We start from the raw sequence: 7,357 nt of genomic DNA on the forward strand, positions 1-7,357 counted from the left end.
CAAAAACAAAAATAAAACTCTTCTAAGAATTCATAGCCATCCTTAATTGAAATACAAAACCAGGAAATTTATTTTACATTGATTCTCAAGTGCCTGTAGAAGCAAACATAAACTTTCTCTAGAGAAGAAACAAACAACATGTTCAACACAAGTCTCAAGGTAATCACACAATAAAATTCCAGAGGAAGTTATTTCTTAAAAACAAAACAAACACACAAAAAAACAAATTCACATGACACATGAATAAACAAATGTCTGTTAGCTTTGATAAAATCAGAAACCAGAGTATGAGCTCTTCATAGACTAAAGATATCAGAATTGTCACCACAGAGTATTAAATAAGTGGACTAGGCAGTTTTAAAAGCTGAGAAACTCATCAAAATTATGACTAAATGATGAAACTATCCAAATGATCAAGCAGAAAAAGAACACTATACAATTTCTAGAACAGATATATAAAATGCAAAGCTCAGTTTTGTCTAAGGTGAAGTGGCTTGTTCAGCATCACTGCTCATTTGAGATACAAATGAAAACAATGCTGAGATTCCACCTCACTCCAGAAAGAATGGCTGCTATCAAGAAATCAACCAATAACATTCTGGTGGGGCTGTGGGGAAAGAGGAACCCTACTCCACTGCTGGGGGGGAGTGTAGACTTGTGCAAACACTGTGGAAATCAGTGGAGATACTTCAGAAAACTAGGATTAGAGGTCCCATTTGACCCAACTACTCCCCTGCCAGGTGTCTTCCCAAAAGAATTACAAGAATCATACCACAGTGATATATGAGCACTCATGTTTATAGTGGCACAGTTTGTAATAGCTAAAACTTGGAAACAGCCCAATTGCCCATCAACTGGTGACTATATAAAGAAAATGTGGTTTGGGTTTTTTTTATAAAATGGAGTACTACTCAGCCGTAAAGAATGAGAAACTAGAGACATTTATAGCTAAATGGATGCACATTGAGGCCATACACTTAAGTGAAACAAATAGGACACACGTGTAAATACTTAATAGTTTCTCTGGTGTGAGAAACTGAAAGTGTAAATGAGGATCAGTATATATAATAGATAATGTGGAATAGGAAGAAAATGTCCAAAGGGGAAGGAGAAGTGTGAGGAGTAGGGGAAAGGAAAGAAGGTAAAGGAACAAATATGAGAAAAGGAAAAAACAGAAACAAAGTCTGTAAATAGGGAGGGGTGGAGGGGTTAAAGGGAAGAGAGGAGAATGGGGGAAAAATAAGAACCAAGATATATCATGCAAAAGTACAAATTCCCAATGATGAATGTCATCATATTGTATACCTAAAATGTACCAATAAACTTAATGAATTTAAGAAGTAAAGCTCAGAAGAATCCAAAAATGAAGCAGTGGAGGCAATATTAATGCAAGAAAAGTAAATCAGAAGAGTCACATTCACAATTCAATACAGAAAGAAAAGACATAAAACACTATGAAGTACAGGTTAGCAATCATGTAGCTTAGAGCAAAGAGTTCTAACATTTATACATTTATCTAATGGAAACCCACTCTCCCGAAATGTTAGAGAGAATAGGAATAAACAATAAAGGCAATAGCATAGAGTTTTTCTCAATTAAGGGAAATGAAAAATCCCAAAAGGGGATAAATGAATCTTAAAAATTCCAAACCAGGATAAGTAAGCAAAAATCCAAACCTAGGCACATAAAATTGCAGAATACTCAGGAAAAGAATGGAAAAACAAAAAATTTTAAAAGCCAAATAACTTGGCATTATATAAATGAAGCAAAATGCTGTCACTTAATTGGACAATAAAATATCTTTAAGAGTTGCAAATTTAAGCCTTAATAAGAAAAGATATGCTAGGAAAATAAATTACCACTGTGGAAAAATAATTGATTTCTACTTCATATTATGCACAAAATAAGTTCAATGGAGTTAAGACTTAATGATATAAGGCAATACTTTAAAATTGTTTAAACAAGATAAAGGAGAATACTATTTTTTTAAGGAGAATACTATTAATATCAGATTAAGTATGGTTTTGTCATCAAGGTGCAAAAAATAATAAAATAAACCAGCTAAAATTCTATTGCATGAAATTGAAGAACTGGTTTTCTGAGCATGTCATACAGTACCCCAAATAAACCATAACTGGAGAGAAAATATTTCCCTCATAATATTAACTACTATATTACTTAGAAAGAGATTTGTAACTGAAAATTGTATCTGTATAAAATTTTATATATACAACACCTCTATAGATTGTGTATCCCTCACCAGAAAATCAGAAATTTGAAATTTGTTGAGAACAGACTTGATGCTATAAATAAAAATTATGTGACAAGTCACAGTGAAAACACAAACATACTAAAAATGTTGTATAAAATCACCTTCAGGTATGTGTAGCAGATGAATATGAAACACAAATGAATTTCATGTTTGAACTTGTGTCTCCTTTCCAAGTATCACATTAATTATATGTCTATATTTCAAAACCTGAAAAATAAATCAATCTGGCCATAAACATTTAAGATAAAGGTTATTCAACCTGTAATGAAAAGTAAAAGACAAAAAGAACACTAATAGGACAAAGTTATATGGAGTCATATTTTATATATTCACACAACTTGGATATATGTATCATAGCTCAAACACACTTGGGAGGGGAATATAAAGCCACAAAATAATAGTCAAATGTGCCCATTTATTTAATGATACAATACAAAACTAAACATTGTATTCTTTGGGGAAATGTGGATATAGCACAAAATGAAGGAAATAAACAGTAGGAAATTTAAATTAGCTACTTATTGATTCTTCAGAGAAGAATTATATTCTAATTGGAAAAGGATATACAGAGCTTATCAAAGATACTGATCATGTTTTAAATTCTTAAGGTAAGTGCTAGATACATGTAGGCTTTTATTAATATTCTTTTTATAGCTATATAATAGTTTTGTATTATATAGTTTTGAGTTTTTAAATCTATTTTACAACATGAAAATTTCCAAGTAAGAGAAATAAAATTTTCTTAAGTATCTTTTTAAAAATTTTTATTTTATTAGTCCATGTTTGTAGTACATAATGATTACGTTTATTGTGGGAAGTTGCTACATGAACACAACACATCTTAATTCTTTTATCTCCCTTTCCCTCCCCTCCTTTCTCCTTCTGTCTCTTGGTCCCCTTTCCATTTGCAAAATATCTATCTCCTTGTTTCTTATTATTGATCTTCAATCAATCAATTATTGATCTTCAATCAATCAATATTGATTTCTTATTTTGCTCTTCAATTTATTTATACTTTTAAATAATTAGAAATTAATCTTTATACCAACATAATTGTGTTCTCAATAGATGAACTAAACAAAGAGGAAAATTTCCAGAATATATCCAGATCAGTTCAATATTTTTTTCTCTCTGACTTTATTTAAGGCTCAAATGACTATGTTATCAAATAAGTGAAATATTTAGGGTAATAAAATGTTTTTTGACATTTCATCTATGGTAGTATAGTCCTGCTTTAACTGATTTTTAACAACAAACTAATTATATACTTGAGAAATAAACAAATTTAGGCTAAAATTTTAGCAATGCCCAATTAATTTGTGATTTATCTCATTCAGTATCAACAGTATTATTGGCTAGAGTTTTTTTTTTTTTTTTGAGTTTAGCTGAAAGACTAGAAAATGTATGACATCAATGTCTGATAGGGGTTCAAAGTCTCAAGTCCTGGATTTTAGATATGTCCCTGTGTCTAGGAAATGGTATACATGATTCTCTAAAATGGGATATTAAAAGGACTAAAAAAGAGGTTTAGTGGGAAAAAATTGAGACTGACGATAATTAGTATTGAATGTGTAAAATATGATGAGTTAATACTTCCTATTAGTTATGCCATTTAATATCCACAATGAGGGTAATGTTACCAAATTATAAATGCTGAGACTTAACCTTATAAATTACTAACTGGCAAATGTCAGAATTCTTAGTTTGCTGCAGAGATTCTTATGGTTTAATTGTGTGTAGGATCCCAGGAAGCACAAAAATAAATATTTCTTTTCATTTAATTAAATACATTGGATTAAATGTATTCCACAAATATTTCACATATTTATATTCCACAAATATTTAAGGTGCTTTAGTATTAACCATGAATAAAATGAAACTGAAAACATATATTAATATTTCAATGCCACAGAAGTTATTAGTGCGATAGGACAATAAGCTGAGGAAAAAGTAAAGGAAGATATAGTAAGTTCTTTCTAAAATAATATTGTTGAATAAATCTTATTTTGTCATGAAAACACAATGCCCAAGGAATTAATGGACTGAAATTTCATCCAAACCCTTAGTAAACCTTATTCATTCCATGGAACTTGAGACTTCACATTTGACTTGTGGGTTAAAGTTACAATTAAGACTTGGCATTTACTATCTCAAGTGAGGACATATCTGGGACAGTGGGAATTGGGAGAAGATCTTTAAAACCAGCCATGGTTAGCACAACTGCTAACCAACTCATTCTGAGCAATGTTTACTTTTCAAATACCTCTTTTGTGTAAGTGGTAATGAACAAGAAGTGAAGACATAATAATGATGTATCACATGTTCAAATCCATTAGAACTTAACTGTGCCCTATGGTGTGGTGGGTGTTACAGCCTCATTTCCTGTGAATTCTCTTTAGTCATGTCACTTAAGTAAACATTTTTAAATAATGTATTTTGAGGACCTAATTTTAACTATTAATGGACCTATATAGTTCATTAGGAAATAAAGATGGATTAGTATACTATATAGGAGATATGGTAACCTACTAGGTTGATGAGAAAAATAATAAAGTGTTTTTTAAAAATAAAGTTAGATGTGGAGGAGTTAAAGAAGAGATTTTGTGTAGAATACATGTTCTCTGGCAACTGCATTTACTATGTAGAAAATTAGTATGATTCCAAATTTTATATCTGAGTTGAGAACTATTTTCATGCTTTAGGAGAATAACATCAAAATCATGGACAAGTCTAATATCCTTTGAAACTATAGGCTTTAAAATGTTGGCAATACATGAATTATAGAAAGTTAAGGAATACATGATGTTATGGCTTATATCAAAATGTCCTCTCAAAGCTGTACTTACAAGTGACTGGGTGGACATGGGTATGTGATACTGGATTAGCCCACTGATTGATTTAGCATGATTCTGTGTGTGAATGGAGGATTTACTCAAAAGGGAAGATCCACCCTCAGAGTGGGTGGCACCAACTAATAGTCTTCTAACCTGGATGGAATAAAAAGGGATAAAAAAAGAAGTTACACTTCTTGCTGCTTCCTCCCTGCCCTGCCATGAACTGTTCATCTTCTGCAATGTCCCTCTGCCATGGCACCTTACCTTGGAGCCAGCCAACTACAGACTGAAACCTCTACAAACTGTGAGCTAAATAAAGCTCTCTCCTTTAGCTTGTGGCTGTTGGGTATTTGTCCTAGAAATGAGAAAGTAATTAAGACCCCTGAGATATGCCATTAGTTCCAGGTAAGTATGTTCTCTGTATATGGTAGAAAAAGGTAAGACCAGTTATAGAAGTATACTGAGAAAATAAACTTATTTGATTTGAAAGGAGTAGGGAGTACTTTACAGAAGTGGAATAAGGAGAATGAGGTAGTTAAGTTTGATCTTACAGTTACAAAAAAAAAGAGAGAGCAAATGGGAATATTTTAGGCTATTACAAATGACTTGAGACATAACAATTCACAGACACTTGAAAGATCAGATTTTGAGTACAAAAATACGAGAAGACATAAGCTTCCAGTTGTTCCTTGGGTATGCAAGGAGCAGCATCAGCTAGTCTCTGTAGCTTTTTATACCATCTTTCTATTGAAATTTGGAAGATGTCACTTTACAGGGGAAAACTTAGGAGCAAGAACAAGTACATCTCAAAAGTAATAGAAGTTTAGTGAATTAAAAGCATAGACTAAACAGCAGTGGGAAAAAATAAGACAAAATTAAAAACCAAAACCTTGCAATTCTACTGAACTTGAATTACAGAGGAAAGGGGAGGGAGGTATTATGGAAAGTATAGCCACCAAATTTGCATGGGAAATTAAATGCTACAAATATTGCAACACCCCACTACCAGAAAATACTCTTTCCAGGAAAAGAACTCATATCAATCTGAACTGAAAAAAGGAAAGAAGTAATACTGGGAAAATAATTAAAAGAATTTTGAGATAGATGGAGGATATTTTTTTAAAAAATAGTTAACAGCCCTACGATAATCTGGAAAGGGGAAATTAGGGGAATTTGGTGTTACAGGAATGGAAAAAACCAGAGTGAAGAGACAACCTACAGAATGGGGAAAAAATTTGTGCTACCTACACCTGACTCAGATGAATAATATCTAGATTATATAAAGAATGCAAAAATATACACCCTCCCCCAGAATAAAAGACAGTAGAAAAATGGAATAGTGAAATGAATAAATACTTTTCAGGAGAAGAACGAATGGCCAATAAATATATGAAGAATATTCAATATCTTTTGCCATAAGAGAAATGCAAATTAAAACAACAATGAGATTCCAATTTACTCCAGAAAAAATGGCCACCATCACTATATCAAAATAACAAATGATGATGCGGCTGTGGTGGAAAAGAAACCTTTCTACATTGTTGGTGGGAATATAAACTAGTACATTCTTTTGGAAATCACAATGGAGAGTCCTCTATAACTAAAAATAAAAATTTTATTAGACCCAGCTATTCCACTTGTAGGCATCTTCCCAAAAGAGTTAAAGACATCATATTATAGTAATATTTGCATAGTCATGTTTATAGCCACAAAATTCATAATAATTAAATCTTGGATGAAGCCCATCAAAGGATAAATGGACAAAGCAATTGTGGCACTAAACATAATGAGGTAGGACTCTGCTATAAAAATGGCTAAATTTCATTCATTTGAGGAAAATTGGTGCACCTTGAGACCATATTAAGAACAATAAAATAAATCAGACACACAAGCTTAAATATCACCCCATTTTTCTTCTATGAGAAACCCAAAGTATAAATAAATTAAAGAACAAAATAAAAGATCAATAATAAGAAACAGGGAAGCAGATTTTGCAAAAGGAAGGGGACCAAGAGATTCATTGGAAGGGTAGTGAGGGGAGTGGAAGGGAATAAGAATTGATATGTGTTACTACATGTACCAACTTCCCATGATAACTATAATCATCATGTACTTCAAAGATGTAATAATCAAAGTAAAAATTTAAAAATACTGTTTTATATGAAATCACTGACTACTCCTGAATTCAGTTTTTTAAAAGGAGTATATTAATCCTGGGAAAATGTTTTTAAGAAATTTTAATATTTATTTC

This window comes from Heterocephalus glaber, unplaced genomic scaffold (genome assembly GCF_053883595.1).
Source record: "Heterocephalus glaber isolate CG9 unplaced genomic scaffold, H.glaber_assembly_v1.0 deba00001523, whole genome shotgun sequence".
NCBI lineage: Eukaryota > Metazoa > Chordata > Mammalia > Rodentia > Bathyergidae > Heterocephalus > Heterocephalus glaber.